Genomic DNA, 19,227 nt, shown 5'->3' with positions numbered 1-19,227 from the left:
GCTATTCGAGCTATTTTTAGAACAGGCCAGCGGGCTACTCATCTGGTCCTTACGGGCTACCTGGTGCCCGCGGGCACCGCGTTGGTGACCCCTGATATAGAACATGCTATAGGTTTACCGAACAATCTGTCACTCCTAATCGCTAAATCCGATGAAATCTTATACGTCTAGTCTCTTACGTGAATGAGCGAAATAATATCATTTGATATTTTACGGTAATGTGTTAATAATTTCACACATAAGTCGCTCCTGAGAATAAGTCGCACCCCCGGCCAAACTATGAAAAAAACTGCGACTTATAGTCCGAAAAATACGGTAGTCAAACATAATGGTGCACCTGGTTCTCCACACGTCTTCTGTGAACACTCAGGTATCCTGCGGAATCTTCCGGTCATGAATCTGTGAGGAGAGCAGAAAAAAAAAAACTTCTTATTTTTTGTTCTTTGTTTTAGCCAAACAACTGACAGAAGTGAAAAGTTTGGAGAAGATGAACGTTGGATAGAGAGACAAAGTGTGGAAACAAGAGACGTGTGCCGTGTGGTCCCCATAGTGGGGGCCAAGTGACGCCATTTGTTCCTCGCATGTGTTGTGGCCGTGTCCTCGCATGTGGTTTTAATCCACGGACGCACTCTGGTGCATTGACACCACCATCCCTCCTTCTTACCTTCCTCCTTCTCCAACATCAAACCCGTACCTCTTTTGAAGGCAAGCGGGTCTCCTGACTTGTCATAATGCGAAACCTTTCAAAGCTTTTCCTTTCACGACAGGATGGATCACTCGTCTCTCTCATCCTTGACTGCTTTGAGACGGTCACGCCAAAAAACATCTCTGAGATGCGAGGTCATGTGAGTCAGTGTTTGGAGGCGTGCAAAAACCCGCGAGGAGCCAGAGGAACATGTTTTTTAGGAGCGTCAAGAGACCCTCAATCTGACGAAGACGTGAATGTTCTGTCCTCCCTCCTCGGAATCTTGTTCTGCACTTGAAAGTATGTTTTCACACCTCTAAGGGCAAACACACATCCTTAAGTTTCTCCATTTTGCTTTCATTTCCTGTCTTTGAAAGTGAAGTGGAGGTCATGGCGGCAGAGCGTCGGTCCCGCCGTCAACAACGGGATATAATTACAGGTACAATAGTGAGACTTTCAAAGCATAAGATGCTCTTCTAAAACCTGACCTCACCGTGTATTGGTTTCTCACGATGATGATGGTTATTGAGAGTGATATGTTCAGGGTCACATCGAGTCTTCTAATGGAACTATCATGATGGACCACATTTGCTTCTAATTGACCTCCAGCATCTCCCACCCTTCCTCAAACACATGCAGCCTTGCACCTTTGGCCCCCCTTTTTTCTTTTTTTTTTGTATAAGAACTCAACCGACCATCAAACCACTCACAGCTGGGACCCACAACCGTGACCTGGGACCAGAACACTAAGGAGACCTCGGTAGAAGACGCTGTGGCTATAAATCTGAAAGGTGGAAAAAGTTCCCTAAGTTCCCCTTCAAAGACAGAATAAACTCCCGAGTTGAACATGTGGTAGAAAAATTCAGTCAGCCCTGAATATAAGACGACTCAAAATGTTAATTACTTTAAAAAAAATAGTTTTCAGTATCACCGAAATGCCAACAGCCATGTCTTTTTTTGCTAACAAATATCTGATCCCGAATATAAGACACTCTTTTTAACTCTCGGGGGATGAAGTTTGACTTTTTTCCCTTCAGTAAAATTGTGCTGAACGCCTCGGGATCCCCCGGGAGGAGCTGGATGAAGTGGCTGGGGAGAGGGAAGTCTGGGCTTCCCTGCTTAAGCTGCTGCCCCCGCGACCCGACCTCGGATAAGCGGAAGAAGATGGATGGATGGATGGATGCATGTGTCTATAATTTTGCTGTAGGACTACATTATACCTGATATTTCCTAAGATGTTTTTTTCTTGTCAGGTTAAAACATTTCAATGTCCAATTCTTTGACAGGTGTACAGAACACTGGTAATTATTCAACAATACCCCAAAGCCAAACAGAACATAAAAGTCCTTCCGTCCATTTTCTATTTCCAGCTTATCCTTTTTAGGGTCGTGGTGCTACGCTGGAGCCTATCCCAGGTGACTTCAGGCAAGAGGAGGGGTACACCCTAGACTGGTCGCCAGCCAATCGCAGGGAACGGCAAACAATCATCATGTACACTACCGTTCAAAAGTTTAGGGTCACCCAAACAATTTTGTGGAATAGCCTTCATTTCTAAGAACAAGAATAGACTGTCGAGTTTCAGATGAAAGTTCTCTTTTTCTGGCCATTTTGAGCGTTTAATTGACCCCACAAATGTGATGCTCCAGAAACTCAATCTGCTCAAAGGAAGGTCAGTTTTGTAGCTTCTGTAACGAGCTAAACTGTTTTCAGATGTGTGAACATGATTTCACAAGGGTTTTCTAATCATCAATTAGCCTTCTGAGCCAATGAGCAAACACATTGTACCATTAGAACACTGGAGTGATAGTTGCTGGAAATGGGCCTCTATACACCTATGTAGATATTGCACCAAAAACCAGACATTTGCAGCTAGAATAGTCATTTACCACATTAGCAATGTATAGAGTGTATTTCTTTAAAGTTAAGACTAGTTTAAAGTGCTTTTCCTTAAAAAATAAGGACATTTCAATGTGACCCCAAACTTTTGAACGGTAGTGTATGTACACACATACATACATATACATACATACATACATACATACATACATACATACATACATACATACATACATACATACATACATACATACATACATACATACATATATATATATATATATATATATGTATATATATATATATATATATATATATATACATATATGTATATATATATATATATATATATATATACATATATGTATATATATATATATATATATACATATATATATATATATATATATATATATATATATATATACACACACACCTACGTACACACACATACATATACACGTTTACACACACACACACACACACACACACACACACACACACACACACACACACACACACACACACACACACACACACACACACACACACACACACACACACACACACACACACACACACACACACACACACACACACACACACACACACACACACACACACACACACACGCCCGCGAACAGGTTTTAACCGGCCTGCGGGATGAGTTTGCTAAGTATAAAAATGAGCCGAAATTTTTGAATGAAAGAAACTGCTGTTCTAAATGTGTCCACTAGATGTCGCAACAGCAATTCTTTGTGTCTTCGTAGATTATACTACGTATGTAAAAAAATAAACCACATGATGTTAGTGCACCAGTTGAGGAAAATTAACAAACTACATAAATACCATCCTGTAATTTGATTTTGATATTATTGTTTTATCTTGATAGATTGGAAATGAACACCAATGAGTTGACTGATGAACATTATCACATAATTTATTCAGAAAGTATAAATAACGACAAATAAAGATGGAATACTATTAACCGCAACATGTAAGTGTAAAAAAAACCAACAACATTATGATTTGTACATTTTCAGGATGTTCTATTTTTAAACCAAGAGAACAATCTGAAGTTGTCTTTGTTTTTAAGTTGGGGCGGTATAGCTCGGTTGGTAGAGCGGCCGTGCCAGTGACTAGAGGGTTTCAGGTTCGATCCCCACTTCCGCCATCATAGTCACTGCCGTTGTGTCCTTGGGCAAGACACTTTACCCACCTGCTCCCAGTGCCACCCACACTGGTTTAAATGTAACTTAGATATTGGGTTTCACAAAGTAAAGCGCTTTGAGTCACTTGAGAAAAAGCTCTATATAAATGTAATTCACTTCACTTAAGTTATCGTGCCGTGATTTTACCAGTCTGGTCCACTTGGGAGTAGATTTTTCTCCATGTGGCCAACGAACTAAAATGAGTTTGACACCCCTGGTTTAAGCACTAAGTTTTTATTATGCTAATTATCTGCTGTTTCTGTGCCAAACTGGTGTGTTATCATAACTGGAACTGTTCATATGTTATGGGATGATGCAAAACAAAATTCGTATGTAAAATATGAAATTGATTACAGCAGGAATCTTTTTTTATGCTCCATAGAGTAGTTTTTGTTAGCTTTCTTCAGGGAATTTTCAAACATGGTTTTTAGATCATGTGATGAAGGATTTGTGCAATTGGCGTTTATATACTCTATTTCATTAATATATATATATATTTTTTTCTGTTCCCTATACTTTTTTGTATTTCAGATCATATAATAAAATAAGACAAGTGAAGTGAATTATATAACGCTTTTCTCTAGTGATTCAAAGTGCTTTACATAGTAAAACCCATTATCTAAGTTACATTTTAAACCAGTGTGGGTGGCACTGGGAGCAGTTGGGTAAAGTTTATTGTCCAAAGACACAACGGCAGTGACTAGGGATCGAACCTGGAACCCTCAAGTTGCTGGCATGGCCGCTCTTCCAACTGGCAATATATTAATATATTGTTGTGTTGGTGCCCGGGTATGGGGGTAAGTCTGTTTTGGGGGTATGTGTGTTTGTGTGTGTTGGGGTGGGGGCGCAAGGGATGGTTCGCCCAGGGCGTAAATCTAGCCAGGACCGCCTCTGCTCCAACATGCATATTTTTGGAATGTGGGAGGAAGAAAACCCACACATGTACAGGTAGAACATGCAAACTCCACGCAGAAATGTCCAAACGGAGATTCAAACCCAAATCGTGTGGCCCCTTCATGTTTAAATTTTTTCCATTTTTCAAAGGGTATAAAACCATTTTGGATTCATATTCTACTTTTTTTCCCCCTCAAATCGCCTGATCAATTACAGCACTAAACAAAAATACTAAACATGTAATGTTTAGTATACATGAAATGTAACATGTTTTTTTTAAACCCTTCGAAGGCTTTTTGATCAAAGTTGTCAATTAGTATATATCAGTGGTCCCCAACCACCGGCCCAGGGATACATGATTAATCTGCGATTATACGTGGTTAATACAATGATTTTTTTTATGACTAATCGCATGACTTAATTCATTATTTTTGACAGCCCTAATTAGAAGACGTACAAACTTGATAGTGCACGCAGAGCTGATCTTCTAAGCTTGTGTCTCCTAAATGAGCAAAATATGGAGCGCAATTCATTGAGCGTGTTTGTTTTCATGAATATGCAAACTGTATGTTGATTAGCAGAATGCCCACAATATTGGGAAGAGGAGACACAAATATAACCATTAAGCACTCTCATTGTTACTTATCAAGACTGAAACTGTTCTGCAGCCTCTGTTTTGCGTCTATATTTAGCACTTTTGAAATCTGTTTGCAAACTGGCAAAGTTATAAACAAATGACTGCGATGGCAGGCGGTGTCGAAAGAAACTCTTTTGTGATCCTGTAGACCAGGGGTCCCCAATTTTATTGACTCGGGGGCCGCATTGGGTTAAAAAAATTTGGCCGGGGGCCAGGCTGTATATATATATATATATATATATATATATATATATATATATATATATATATATATATATATATATATATATATATATATATATATATATATATATATATATATATATATATATATATATATATATGTATAAATACATATATACATTGTCTTTGTAATCTGTTTTGTCATTTAACATCAATTAACATTGATGTTCATCAACATTTAACATTGTCACGTTATCAATGGGAAAATTCATTTTTAGACAGTATGATTTGCCTGAGCAACTTGGAGACACCAAGAGTAACAAGCGGTAGAAAAAGGATTAGAAAGGAAAGATTAAAAAAAATAAATAAATAAAACATTTAAAAAAAAAAAATAAAAAAATAAAAAAAAATTTTTTAAACTTGGGACTTCCCGCGGGCCGGATTTTGGATGCTGGGGGGCCGGATCCGGCCCGCGGGCCGTAGTTTGGGGACCCCTGCTGTAGACAATTAATATCAATATTAGACATATCTGGCCAGCAACTCTACTTTTGAGCGGATACATGACTTTAATGCTATTCCTTTTTCGTATATAGGGGTTATATAATGAATTTGTATCATTAATATATGAAAAGACTTCTTGCGACATGCAGTTTCTTCATTCATTATTCCTGGGGCTGTTGCAAAAACAACGGTCCAGTGGTCTCCAAGAGTGCACCTTTGGCGTGCTAAAAATAAGTTAAATTGTTTGGATTGGGATTCTATATTGCAGAAAGAGTGGTACTGATTATAGATGTATGCTGCATGTTCAACAAACGTTGCAAAACAGCACAGGTGAGAGAGCATGAAAACTTAAATGTGGAGGGAAGCGAGTGTCTCTATGGTGACAGCCGGTACAGTACCTGCAAAATCCTCATTTAAATATGGCGGTCTGCACTTGTTATCAATTGTATACAAAGTCTGAGTAGATCACACACAACACGCCTACTAATATTACAGTCTGCACGCGCTATTTAGCACTTGCTTTTTGGATCCCAGCTTATCAAGCCATGTTTGTCAACCAAATGTGCTTGCCAGTTGCCTAAAAGTGTGTACTAAATTTTGTGATGGTTCGGCTGTACACCAATAAGTTATACTAGGTTTTTTTTAAAAAGAGCGTATTAAGGGCTTCAAAGGGGTGCCTCAGGGATCTCTTATTTATCTTGTACATCAATGATCTCGAACAACAGATCTCTGATGCTAATATGCATTTTTATGCTGACGATACAATTATTTATTGCTGTGGATCATCTGTTGAACAGGCTGTTAATTCTCTGCAGAAAGCCTTTGTCGCTGTGCAGAATTCACCCACTGACTTAAAACTGGTTCTCAATGCTGACAAGACAAAACTTATGCTGTTTTCCAAACATAGGAAGGTGCCTCAAACAACTCCAGGTAGTTTCCACTCTTGAAGGGAATGTCCTAGAAGTGGTGCATGACTATAAATACCTTGGTGTTTTAATTGATGACTCTCTCACTCAGAGGTGGGTAGAGTAGCCAGAAATTGTACTCAAATAAGAGTACTGTTACTTTAGAGCAGTGGTTCTTAACCTGGGTTCGATCGAACCCTTGGGGTTCGGTGACTCGGCCTCAGGGGTTCGGTGGAGCCTCCGCCGCGGAGGTCAAGACACACCCGACTCATCTTGTAAATAAAAACTTCTCCCTATCGGCGTATGTTCCCTCTAATTTTCCATCTGATTTGCAGGTGTGTAATTTGTTGTGAGTTTATGCACTGTGTTGGTGTTATGTTCCCAGATGGCTCAGGGTCTCGGGATCGTAGGGGAACGCAACGTAAAAGTGTATAAACCAAATTAAATGTAAATTAAAGACACCAAAGCCAAGAATTGAAAACAAACAAACCACCACTACGTGGAACGTAACAGTTGGTTTTGTTCTTTGAATGGTTCATTTTGTGCACCAGTAAAAAAACATATAACTTTGTCTTGAATTTAAAAAAAAAAAACTCTTAACTTTTCACTAAAGGGTTCGGTGAATGCACATATGAAACTGGTGGGGTTCGGTACCTCAAACAAGGTTAAGAACCACTGCTTTAGATATTTATTACTCAAGTAAAAGTAAGGAGTAGTCACCCAAATAGTTACTTAGGTAAAAGTAAAGAGTATGTTGTGAAAAAACTACTCAAGTACTGAGTAACTGCTGAGTAACCTGTTCGTTTAATGATGACGGCACCAAATAATGCACAAAAACATAAAAATAGCAATGAGCAAATTCAGAGCCAGGAATATCTCCTAAGCAACTAAATCAATAATATATATTAAATAATAATACATTAACATACATTTTTTTAAGGCAAATTGAGCCACAATAACTTAACAGCACCATCGGCTCAGTAGGCAGAGATTACAAAGGAAAATAACAAGTTAGCCTTTACGCAAACCATAAACTGATAGGTGTGGGCTGCACCTGGGAACACACTGCACTTCTGATTGGTGTTTGTAAGCATGCGTGTGTGTTACAGATGCACGGTTTGCTGACACAACCGCGGATAATCCGCGGGTCGGGCGGATGCATGACGAAAAAAAAAGATTTTAAATAGATTCAGGTGGGTGGCGGTTGAACCAATTCAGAAAAAACAAATACATAGTTAAATGTTGTTACCCACATACGAAAAACGAGCAGCACTCTTTGAAACAGGCAATTATTCATCAGGCACTGCTTCAGCTGTCACGCCAAATTTCTTCCCACCTACAAAAACCTTCCCCCCTCCATTTACTGCCGGGGCTGCGTCCAATAGAGTCACAAAGTTGCCGGGGGTCCTTAACCCGCACGCGACTGTCCTGTTTCGCGCCTGTACAAAAAAAAAAATCGATTTCTTCAGATTCCAGCAGCTGTCAAAGACGAAGTATCCTTCCAGCGACGGGCAGTCAAAGCCGAAGTGCTATCGATCGCTGTCAATGACGTACCACGGAAGTAATATGTGGGGGGGGGGGGGGGTTTGTAGGGGGAAGAAATTTGGCGTGACACAGCACACCACAACACAACACAACAGAAGAAGAACAAAAAAATAAAAAGATGGCAACGCCGGCAGCAAACGTGGTACGCAACAAACTAAAAAAGGGAATACTAAAGACCAGGGAAAAAAAATAACAATAATAGTCAACACTTTCTTAATGGAAATGACAATAATATTATAATAATGATAAATAATATTATCACGCATTAATATCTCTTAGCCTCTAATGCGTGGCCAAGAGATATTAATGCGTGGCACGCATTGAATGTCTCTGCTGCATTGGATCAGTCTCCTTTCTTTAACAGGAATGCCTTGCATCGTCTATATTAGATATATAACAACGGGTGGGTGGCGGGTAGCGGGTGGTTGTGGTTTTTATAAAATGTTAGTTCGGGTGGATGGCGGGTGGATGACGACTTTTGTGATGCGGTTGCGGATGAAATAATAGCCTATCCGCGCATCTCTAGTGTGTGTGTGTGCGACTGTGCGTGTGTGTGTGTCTCTGTCTGTCTATGAAGCTGCAGTGCGTTAATAAATGTCCCCACACGATGTACATTTGGCAGCGATTCATAGCAGGGAAGCTAACATCAGCCTACGGTGACAGCCAAAATATCTTCTAACGTTACTTACCGCGATGTGCTTCCTCAAATTTGATGTTGAGTTCATGTAAACTTAAGCTTGTTGTTGTTTGCCGCTGAAACTTTATGTGCAGTTAATCATGTGACCGCCTGGCTCTGTTTGATTGGTGAAACGGAATCAAACGTCACCAGTGACTGCATTTGATTGGTGAAACGGAGTCAAACGTCACCAGTGACTGTATTTGATTGGTGAAACGCAGGCATGCGATAGATCCTACTTTGAGGGTCTGTCTGACAAACCAAAACAAACAAAGCGTGCATTAACAGATCGATAAAAATCAGTAGCGAGTAGCGAGCTGAATGTAGATAAATGGAGCGGAGTAAAAGTAGCGTTTCTTCTCTATAAATATACTCAAGTAAAAGTAAAAGTATGTTGCATTAAAACTACTCTTAGACGTACAATTTATCCCAAAAGTTACTCAAGTAGATGTAACGGAGTAAATGTAGCGTGTTACTACCCACCTCTGCTCTCACTTTTAAACTTTTTATAAATCAACTGGTTTTGATTGATTGATTGAGACTTTTATTAGTAGGTTGCACAGTGAAGTACATATTCCGTACAATTGACCACTAAATGGTAACACCCGAATAAGTTTTTCAACTTGTTTAAGTCGGGGTCCACTTAAATTGATTCATGATACAGATATATACTATCATATATACTATCATCATAATACAGTCATCACACAAGATAATCACATTGAATTATTTACATTATTTACAATCAGTGGTGTGGAGGGGGGGGGTATGGACATCAAGTAGTGGACATAGAGAGAGAGAGAGAGAGAGAGAGAGATCAGAAGGCATAAGAAAAAGAAAAAGTATCTGCATTTGATTGTTTACATTTGATTATTAGCAATCCGGGGAGGGTGTTAGTTTAGGGTTGTAGCTGCCTGGAGGTGAACTTTTATTGCGGTTTTGAAGGAGGATAGAGATGCCCTTTCTTTTATACCTGTTGGGAGCGCATTCCACATTGATGTGGCATAGAAAGAGAATGAGTTAAGACCTTTGTTAGTTCGGAATCTGGGTTTAACGTGGTTAGTGGAGCACCCCCTGGTGTTGTGGTTATGGCGGTCATTTACGTTAAGGAAGTAGTTTGACATGTACTTCGGTATCAGGGAGGTGTAGTGGATTTTATAGACTAGGCTCAGTGCAAGTTGTTTAACTCTGTCCTCCACCTTGAGCCAGCCCACTTTAGAGAAGTGGGTAGGAGTGAGGTGGGATCTGGGGTGGAGGTCTAGAGGTGTAGAAAGTAAAACTTAAATTGGGTTTTTTCTTCCGTTATAAGAGATGTTTTTCTTTTGGTGTAAAAAAGCGCCACATGTTTATCTGTGCTAGATTATGGTGATCTTTTTTGTATGAATGCTACTCATTCCTGTCTTCAGATGGTGCACTGTGTGTGGTAATCTGTAAATGTCCTTGCCTATTTCTGTTGTCTGCACTCCATGTTCACTCTCTCTCTCGTTCACAGTATGGAGTGCAGCTGACGCAAGGCAGCAGCACACACCTGACTGTAATTAAAAACAGCCTATTTAACCAGGCTGCTGACAACCGGTGAGCGCCGGAACTTTGCCATTGCTTCCATACGGTTGGTCGTGCCAAGAGGACTCTCTAGTTCGTGTACCTTTCACCTCAGGTTGGCCCGTATTAATCCTAGCCTTGTCTAGCGTTTTATTTTTTGTACCTAGTCTTATTTCTTCTCTCATGAAGTATATTTTTCCTAGCCTTGTCTAGCGCTTTTAGTTTAGTGTGTTTGTTTTCTCTCAGTAGTTTTTTTTACATGGTGTGTTGTGTGTTTTCCACCATCGCCTTTTGTTTTTGCTACCTTGTGCTTCCGCCTAATAAAAAGGAAGAACAATTGTAAACCCCAAACTCGTCTCTGCATCCTTGGGATCCACATCACCATACCCTAACAGAAAGTTCCGGCCAAACTATGGAACCCGCAGAGACAGACCCCTGGAAAAGAGCATTGCAAGGCCAGGCTCAAAGGATCAACCAGCAGGGGGACCAGCTTGACCACCTGAGCCGAGGTCTACAGGGGATGTCGGAGCGTCAAGACGCCATGTTGGAGCGAATCAACATGCTGTTAGCCACCGTCGTACCCACCTCGACCACTGTGCCTGACCAGGCATCCACCCAGCCTACACAACCCGCTAGTACTAGCAACATACGGCTTTCCCGACCCGAACGTTTTTCCGGGGAAAAGGAAGACGTAAGACAATTCCTGACGCAGTGTGAACTTCATTTTGAGCTAAACGCTTCCGCTTTCACCTCTGAGCGGGCTAAGGTAGCGTTTGTGATCTCTCACCTGTCTGGCCGTGCTGGCACCTGGGCGACTGCAGAATGGAACCGTCAGACCACCTCCAGCTCCACATACGCGAACTTTTCCAAATCCTTGAAGCAAATCTTCCAACGACGACTCCCAGGTAGAGAGGCAGCGAGATCCCTTTTCCGGCTGCAACAAGGTTCACGACGGGTCGCGGATTACGCGATCGAGTTCCGCACCATGGCGGCCGATTGTGACTGGGGTCCCTCAGCACTATTGGACGCTTTCTTCCTGGGTCTCGCGGACGAGATTCGTCACATGATGATCCCGCTGTCACTCCCGACGAATCTGGATGATCTCATCGAGCTGGCGGTGCAAATCGACTTCCGCCTATTGGAGGAGAGGAGGGATCGACTAGGAAGACAAGCCCCACCTTGCAGCCAATCAGCACCTGCTAGACCTGCCATCTGCAAGACGGAGCAACTCGAAGACAACCCCCCTTCATGGCAGATGGATGAGCCGATGCAACTGGGAGGCCGCCGACTCACCGCCGCCGAGAGGGAACGTCGCGTTCACCTCCAACTCTGCCTATACTGTGGGGCCGCTGATCATCTCATCTCCCGCTGCAAAGAACTGCCGCGCCCCGCCGCACGGCCACGAGTGCGCCCTCACTCGCCAGAGGACACGTCCACCAGAGGTCGTCGTTCTCCTTCGTTGGCCGCAGGCAGAATGCAGCTAAAAGGTACTCTTTCTTGGTCTAACCAACAAATAGACATTTGCGCTCTCATTGACTCAGGAGCAGATGATAACTTTTTGGATTTTGAATTCATGAGACTCCATAAGATTCCTGTTGTCAAACTATTTGTGCCCAAGAGGGTGTATTCTCTTGATGGGCGCCTATTAGCCAGCATAACCCACCAGACACTCCCACTCAACCTGCGCTTGTCTGGAAATCATTGTGAGAAAATAATTTTTCTTGTTGTGCCATCACGGTCCGCGCCCGTCATTCTAGGGTTAACCTGGTTACATAAGCATAACCCGCACATTGGCTGGCCTCGTTCGGCCATTATTAATTGGAGTGTAACCTGCCACACACATTGTCTTCGTTCCGCAGCAGGATCTCGTACACCGCCACCTACCGCTGTTATAGAGAACATAGACTTGACAAACGTGCCCAAGCACTACCATGACTTAAGGGCGGTGTTTAGCAAGGATAGAGCACTCTCACTTCCCCCCCACCGACCCTACGATTGTGGCATTGATTTGCTAGCCGGGGCGGCGTTACCATCGACCCGTATGTACAAGGTGTCTAACACCGAACTCAAAGCACTAGAAGAATACATAAACACATCTATAGCTGCCGGCCTCATTCGCCCTTCGACCGCACCTGTAGCCGCTGGATTTTTTTTTGTCGAAAAGAAGGACAAGTCCCTACGGCCTTGTATAGACTACCGCACTCTTAATCAGATTACTATCAAGAATCAGTATCCTCTACCACTCCTTGATTCAGCTTTTACTCCATTACAATCAGCGAGGTTTTTTACTAAACTCGATCTACGTAACGCTTACCATCTTGTTCGCATCCGAGAGGGGGATGAATGGAAGACCGCATTCAACACTCCTCTCGGACATTTTGAGTATCTTGTCATGCCTTTTGGACTTACTAATGCACCTGGCGTTTTTCAGGGTTTCATTAATGACATTTTTCGGGACATGACAGGTCGTTTTCTCTTTGTTTACTTGGACGATATATTAATTTATTCATCTACATTTGACGAACATGTGCAGCAGGTTCGGTTAGTCCTTCAACGATTGCTCGAGAACAAACTGTTCGTCAAGGCGGAAAAATGCGAGTTTCACTCATCCTCCATTCCATTCTTAGGTTTTATCATTGAGGAGGGTAGACTCAGACCGGATCCCGCTAAGGTAAAAGCAGTAGTAGATTGGCCCACTCCGGTTTCCAAGAAGCACCTCCAGAGATTCTTGGGCTTCTCTAATTTTTATAGGCGATTTATTCGTAATTTTAGTCGCGTCGCTGAGCCACTTACGAGGCTAACCTCTACTAAGGTTCCGTTTGAATGGGGACCCGAAGCCAATTCCGCGTTCTTGAGGCTGAAAAGGTCGTTTACTTCTGCCCCTGTTCTGTGTTACCCTGACCGTTCTCTCCAATTTTTTGTTGAGGTGGACGCTTCTGATTCAGGTGTAGGGGCCGTACTCTCCCAGAAATCTACCACCGACCAGAAGTTGCACCCCTGTGCTTTCTTCTCTCGTCGCCTATCCCCTGCTGAGAGAAATTATGACATTGGCAACAGGGAGCTTCTGGCGGTCATTTTGGCCCTTCAGGAGTGGAGACATTGGCTGGAAGGGGCGGAGCAACCATTCATCATCTACACAGACCACAAGAACCTGTCCTACTTAAGGACCGCACAGAGACTGAACCCCCGCCAGGCCAGGTGGCAACTATTTCTGACCCGTTTTAACTTTAACATCACTTTCCGACCTGGTTCTCAGAATGGGAAGCCCGATGCCCTGTCCCGTGTCTACTCTTCATCCTTTGAGAATTCTTCACATGAACCAATTGTTCCCCATACCCACGTCATTGGGGGACTCCAGTGGGACATCGAGCGGCAAGTCTTGGAGGCCCTGAAGTCGGACACATCTCCTCGGGGCTGCCCACCAGGCCGGTTGTTTGTGGTTCCTCGGCTCCGCTCCAGCGTTCTGGATTGGGCACATGGGTCGAAGATCGCTTGCCATCCAGGTATTCGTCGCACCAGTTTTGTCCTCTCCCAGCGTTTTTGGTGGCCATCCATTCTGGCAGATACGAAGGCGTTTGTGGCAGCATGTCGGATCTGCGCCCGGAACAAGGCATCCCACCAGGCTCCAGCAGGACTGTTACACCCATTACCCATCCCCTCCCGCCCGTGGTCACACATAGCTGTGGACTTTGTCACAGGACTACCCCCCTCCGAGGGTAATGACACTGTCTTGACCATTGTGGACCGGTTCTCGAAGATGGCCCACTTCGTGGCCCTCCCCAAGCTGCCGTCAGCTCTTGAAACTGCCCAATTATTAGTGCTCCACGTTTTCCGGCTGCACGGCATCCCCACTGATGTGGTATCCGACAGAGGACCACAGTTTTCCTCGGCCGTCTGGAGGGCATTCTGCAAATCTCTGGGGGCCTCCCCTAGCCTGTCCTTCGGCTACCACCCTCAGAGCAATGGACAGACCGAGCGGACCAACCAAGACCTGGAGGCAGCCATCCGGTGCACTTGTCATCAGCAACCTTCGACCTGGTCTGAGAATCTCCCATGGATCGAATACGCTCACAATTCCCTCATTAGCTCCGCCACCGGCCTGTCTCCATTTCACGTCGCCTATGGGTTCCAACCACCAGTTTTTCCTTCTACCCAACCCAGTGCCGACGTCCCATCTGTTACTGCACACCTACATCGGGCTCACCAGGCTTGGCGCAACACCAGGGCGGCGTTAAGAAGAACATCGGCCAGGAATCAACTCTTAGCCAACCGCCATCGCACACCAGCCCCACACTACCTGTTGGGACAGAAGGTCTGGTTATCGTCTCGGGACCTACCATTGGCCACCGAATCTAGGAAACTGGCTCCCAGGTTCATTGGACCATTCCCCATTGCCAAGATCATCAATCGTGTTGCAGTCAAGCTCCATCTCCCTAGATCTCTCAAGTGCCATCCTGTTTTTCACGTGTCCCGCATCAAGCCTGTCTCATCCAGCCCGCTCAGTCCTCCGGAGGTACCGCCTCCTCCACCCAGGCTGGTTGATGGTCACCCAGCATTTACTGTAAACACCATCTTGGATGTGAGAAGAAGGGGAAGGGGTTTCCAATACCTGGTGGACTGGGAGGGGTACGGCCCAGAGGAACGGTCATGGATTTCTAGATCGCTTATAATTGACAAGGACTTGATCAAGGACTTTTACATTCGATTCCCAGACAAGCCAGGTAGGTCGCCAGGAGGCGTCCGTTGAGGGGGGGGTACTGTGGTAATCTGTAAATGTCCTTGCCTATTTCTGTTGTCTGCACTCCATGTTCACTCTCTCTCTCGTTCACAGTATGGAGTGCAGCTGACGCAAGGCAGCAGCACACACCTGACTGTAATTAAAAACAGCCTATTTAACCAGGCTGCTGACAACCGGTGAGCGCCGGAACTTTGCCATTGCTTCCATACGGTTGGTCGTGCCAAGAGGACTCTCTAGTTCGTGTACCTTTCACCTCAGGTTGGCCCGTATTAATCCTAGCCTTGTCTAGCGTTTTATTTTTTGTACCTAGTCTTATTTCTTCTCTCATGAAGTATATTTTTCCTAGCCTTGTCTAGCGCTTTTAGTTTAGTGTGTTTGTTTTCTCTCAGTAGTTTTTTTTACATGGTGTGTTGTGTGTTTTCCACCATCGCCTTTTGTTTTTGCTACCTTGTGCTTCCGCCTAATAAAAAGGAAGAACAATTGTAAACCCCAAACTCGTCTCTGCATCCTTGGGATCCACATCACCATACCCTAACACTGTGTTTACCATGCTTCTTTGAGGTTCATCACAAACTGTAGAAGCCATGACACACCACTGTGACTTGTACTTTCGGGTGGAATGACCTTCTCCGTCCATTAGGAGACAGTGTCACTGGTACATTTTTATTTACAAGGCTCTACTGGGACTATTGCCCGAATATATTTGTGCGTTGATTTCACAGAGAAGTACGGACTCTTATGCTCTGAGATCCAACGATCAGCTGTTGCTTTCTGTCCCTTTTGCTCGTACTGAGCTAGGGAAAAAAGCTTTTGTGTCTATGCAGCTCCTTGTGCTTGGAACACAAAGAGACTCCAAGCTGACTGAATTTGTATCCTTAAATGCTTTTAAATCTAAACTGAAAGCATTTGAATGAGCCTCAGTTATCTGTGACTGTCATTTTAATGTGTAACGTGAATGTGATTTTATGTGTCACTTCTCTGCCTCTTGGCCAGGACTCCCTTGAAAAAGAGGTTCTTAATCTCAACTGGATTTTTTTCCTGGTTAAATAAAGGTTACATTAAAAAAAAAATTAAAAAAGAAGCTGTATGAGAAATTTCAAGTTAATCCGACTTGTAGGGTTTAATAATGGTGCATTTGTCAGAAAAATAATGGCACAGGCAAAACAGTGGGAGTGCATGTTTGGATGAAATTTCACCCTTTCGTGAAAAAGTTATCTTCCACAAACATGACCCATTTATTCATGTCAAACAGTTCAAAGAGAGGCGCAAGCAAGACTTTTGGAAAAAAGCTGCAATTTTGTTCCACAATCATTTAACCTGAGGTCAAACAACTCAGTGAGATTTTCCATTTATTTGCTTTTCAAATGAGATGGGCCACCACTTCTAGCAGATCGATTACCTCAGCCAAGCATGCATCAAATCACTAAGCACACTTTCAGTCGCAACCAAATTATTCAGAGTGCCGCCTGCCTTTTGGAGGTTAGACCTTTACGGATGGTTCAAGAACAAGGCGCGCACGCACACACACATTGCACACACACGTTGCATAGCTCAGACAACCAGACTGACTGCCCATGCAATGCAATGTGATTGGAGAGTAGGAGGAAGAGTTAACAGCGCTGTGATGGCTGCGGGCTGGAAACCATTTTTAAAGAAGAGTGGCATTTAATACAAACTCTTCCTGCGTCTTCATTAGAAAATGTGGCCTGTGTGAGCATCACTGCAGTTCTTTGCTAACTAACACAGTTAGGTCCCAATTTACTAAGGTCTATATATAATTGTGTGTACCATTAGCATGTGTGTAGCGTGTCATCTACTAACATTGCGTGTGCAATTAAAAAGTGGTGCGCATCGCCTTGTTCAAATATGTATATAGACGTTCGATCTTTTATTTTTATTTTATTCATTTTATCATGCTCATGGGAGAGAGGCCACACTTATTATTCTTATTCTTGTTCTTATAATTATTATTATAATGGTGACCCATGACCTCCCTGCTTGGCACTCAGCATTAAGGGTTAGAATTGGGGGTATATTAACGTTGTTGCCCTAGGGTAAACTGGGTATAACACATGGCACACTGACAAAGCTTAACCTATTGTTACTATAACAATCTACAAGGTTAAGGTTGCTTCTCTTTCTTCCCCTCCATTTTTCTGCATTCTTTCGTATCTCAAGTTATCATTACGTATATGTATTGTTGCATTTGAACAATTGTATTGTTGATAATAAAGGTAAAGTACTGGTATTGTTTATTATCAATAGCACTATTTCTATTGGTATTCATATTGCTCCATTTTTAGTGTAATAATGCTCATTGTCATTTCTGTAATTTTTTTTTTTTTTAAATTTTCGCTAACTGCTTATTTGCTATTACTTTTACCATCATATTTGTACATGTCGTATTTGCTGATGTTGCTCTGTTGTTGTTGTTGTTGTTGTTTTTGTCTCTCTGTCTAATCCCCCTCTTGTCCCCACAATTCCCCCCTCTGTCTTCCTTTTTCTCTCTTTCTATCCCCTCCTGCTCCGGCCCGGCTGCACCAAATGATAATATAAATACATTTAATAAAGTCAAAATACAAGTAAGGCAACAAGAGAAGTATCCTACACTTCTCTTTTGTAAAGTAAATCTGAACAGCCGATATGGGTATCTACATTTGCTATATGATTTGCCCGAGAAGCTGGGCAGGACATTTAAAAAAAAAAAAAAAAGAAAAAAGAAAAAAAAAAAAAAAAAAAAAAGAAAAAGAATGGGGTTAAATCCCCAAAAATGATTCTCGGGCGTGGCCACTGCTGCTGCTCACTGCTCCCCTCACCTTCCGGGAGGTGCTCGAGGGTGATGGGTCAAATGCAAAGAATAATTTCGCCACACCTCGTGTTTGTGTGAAAATGGGACCCATTAACTCCCTGCTTGGCACTCAGCATCAAGGGTTGGAATTGGGGGTTAAATCACCAAAAATGATTCCCGGGCGTGGCCACCGCTGCTGCTCACTGCTCCCCTCACCTCCCAGGGGGTGATCAAGGGTGATGGGTCAAATGCAGAGAATAATTTGGCCACACCTAGTGTGTGTGTGTGACAATCATTGGTACTTTAACTTTTAACTATATGTATTGAGGTTATACAGCTTGGCAGACAGCTAACAATCCAAGACGTTCCGATAAAGTTCCAAAGCAGATTAATTCATGTAGGCTCTTTATTGTTGTTGATCTTGCACGCTACTTTAGTCTTGTACTTTACTTGACTTTTGTCTTGCACTTTACTTGTAAAACTGAAACACACACAATGACAAATGCAGTGGTGTGCCGGCAGGGCCAGCAAGGCCTCACTGCTGGCCTAATATAACCATAAATCATGATCATAATTAAAGATGAAAGTCATTTTTTATTTACTTTCCCTAAATATCTCAAAGTATTCATATTCTCTTTATGTCTTATTATGCTCTTTCCAGTGTTGTTGTTTTTAGGTTAGAGTTTGTATCCAATCAGAATTCAGCTAGTTTATGTTGCCATGCTGTACGAAACCTGCCCACGGCCTTCAGAATCAACAATGCAGGCGTCTATGCACTGTAAGTGAACAGGCACATACAGGTGATAGACAAGTGCGATAGCCAATCAGATGACAAGTTGTTATCAGTAAGGCCTTCTAGATGGCCTCATGTTGAACGTGACATTTACGCGTCCTGTGATCGGATACTCACCAGGACCGTTAGCGGATTAATTTGAGAACACATAGAGTTGATAGACGGTTGCGTTAGCCAATCAGATCACAAGTTGTTGACAGTAGCCTGTCTAGGTAGCCTGATGTTAACAAGATTGTGATGTGTCCTCACATTACGTGTGCTGTATAATATATTTGCATTTTCTCGTCCCAGTA

This window comes from Entelurus aequoreus, linkage group LG08 (assembly GCF_033978785.1).
Source record: "Entelurus aequoreus isolate RoL-2023_Sb linkage group LG08, RoL_Eaeq_v1.1, whole genome shotgun sequence".
Taxonomy (NCBI): Eukaryota; Metazoa; Chordata; class Actinopteri; order Syngnathiformes; family Syngnathidae; genus Entelurus; species Entelurus aequoreus.
The sequence above is the reverse complement of the archived record's forward strand: the minus strand, read 5'-3'. Positions refer to the sequence as shown.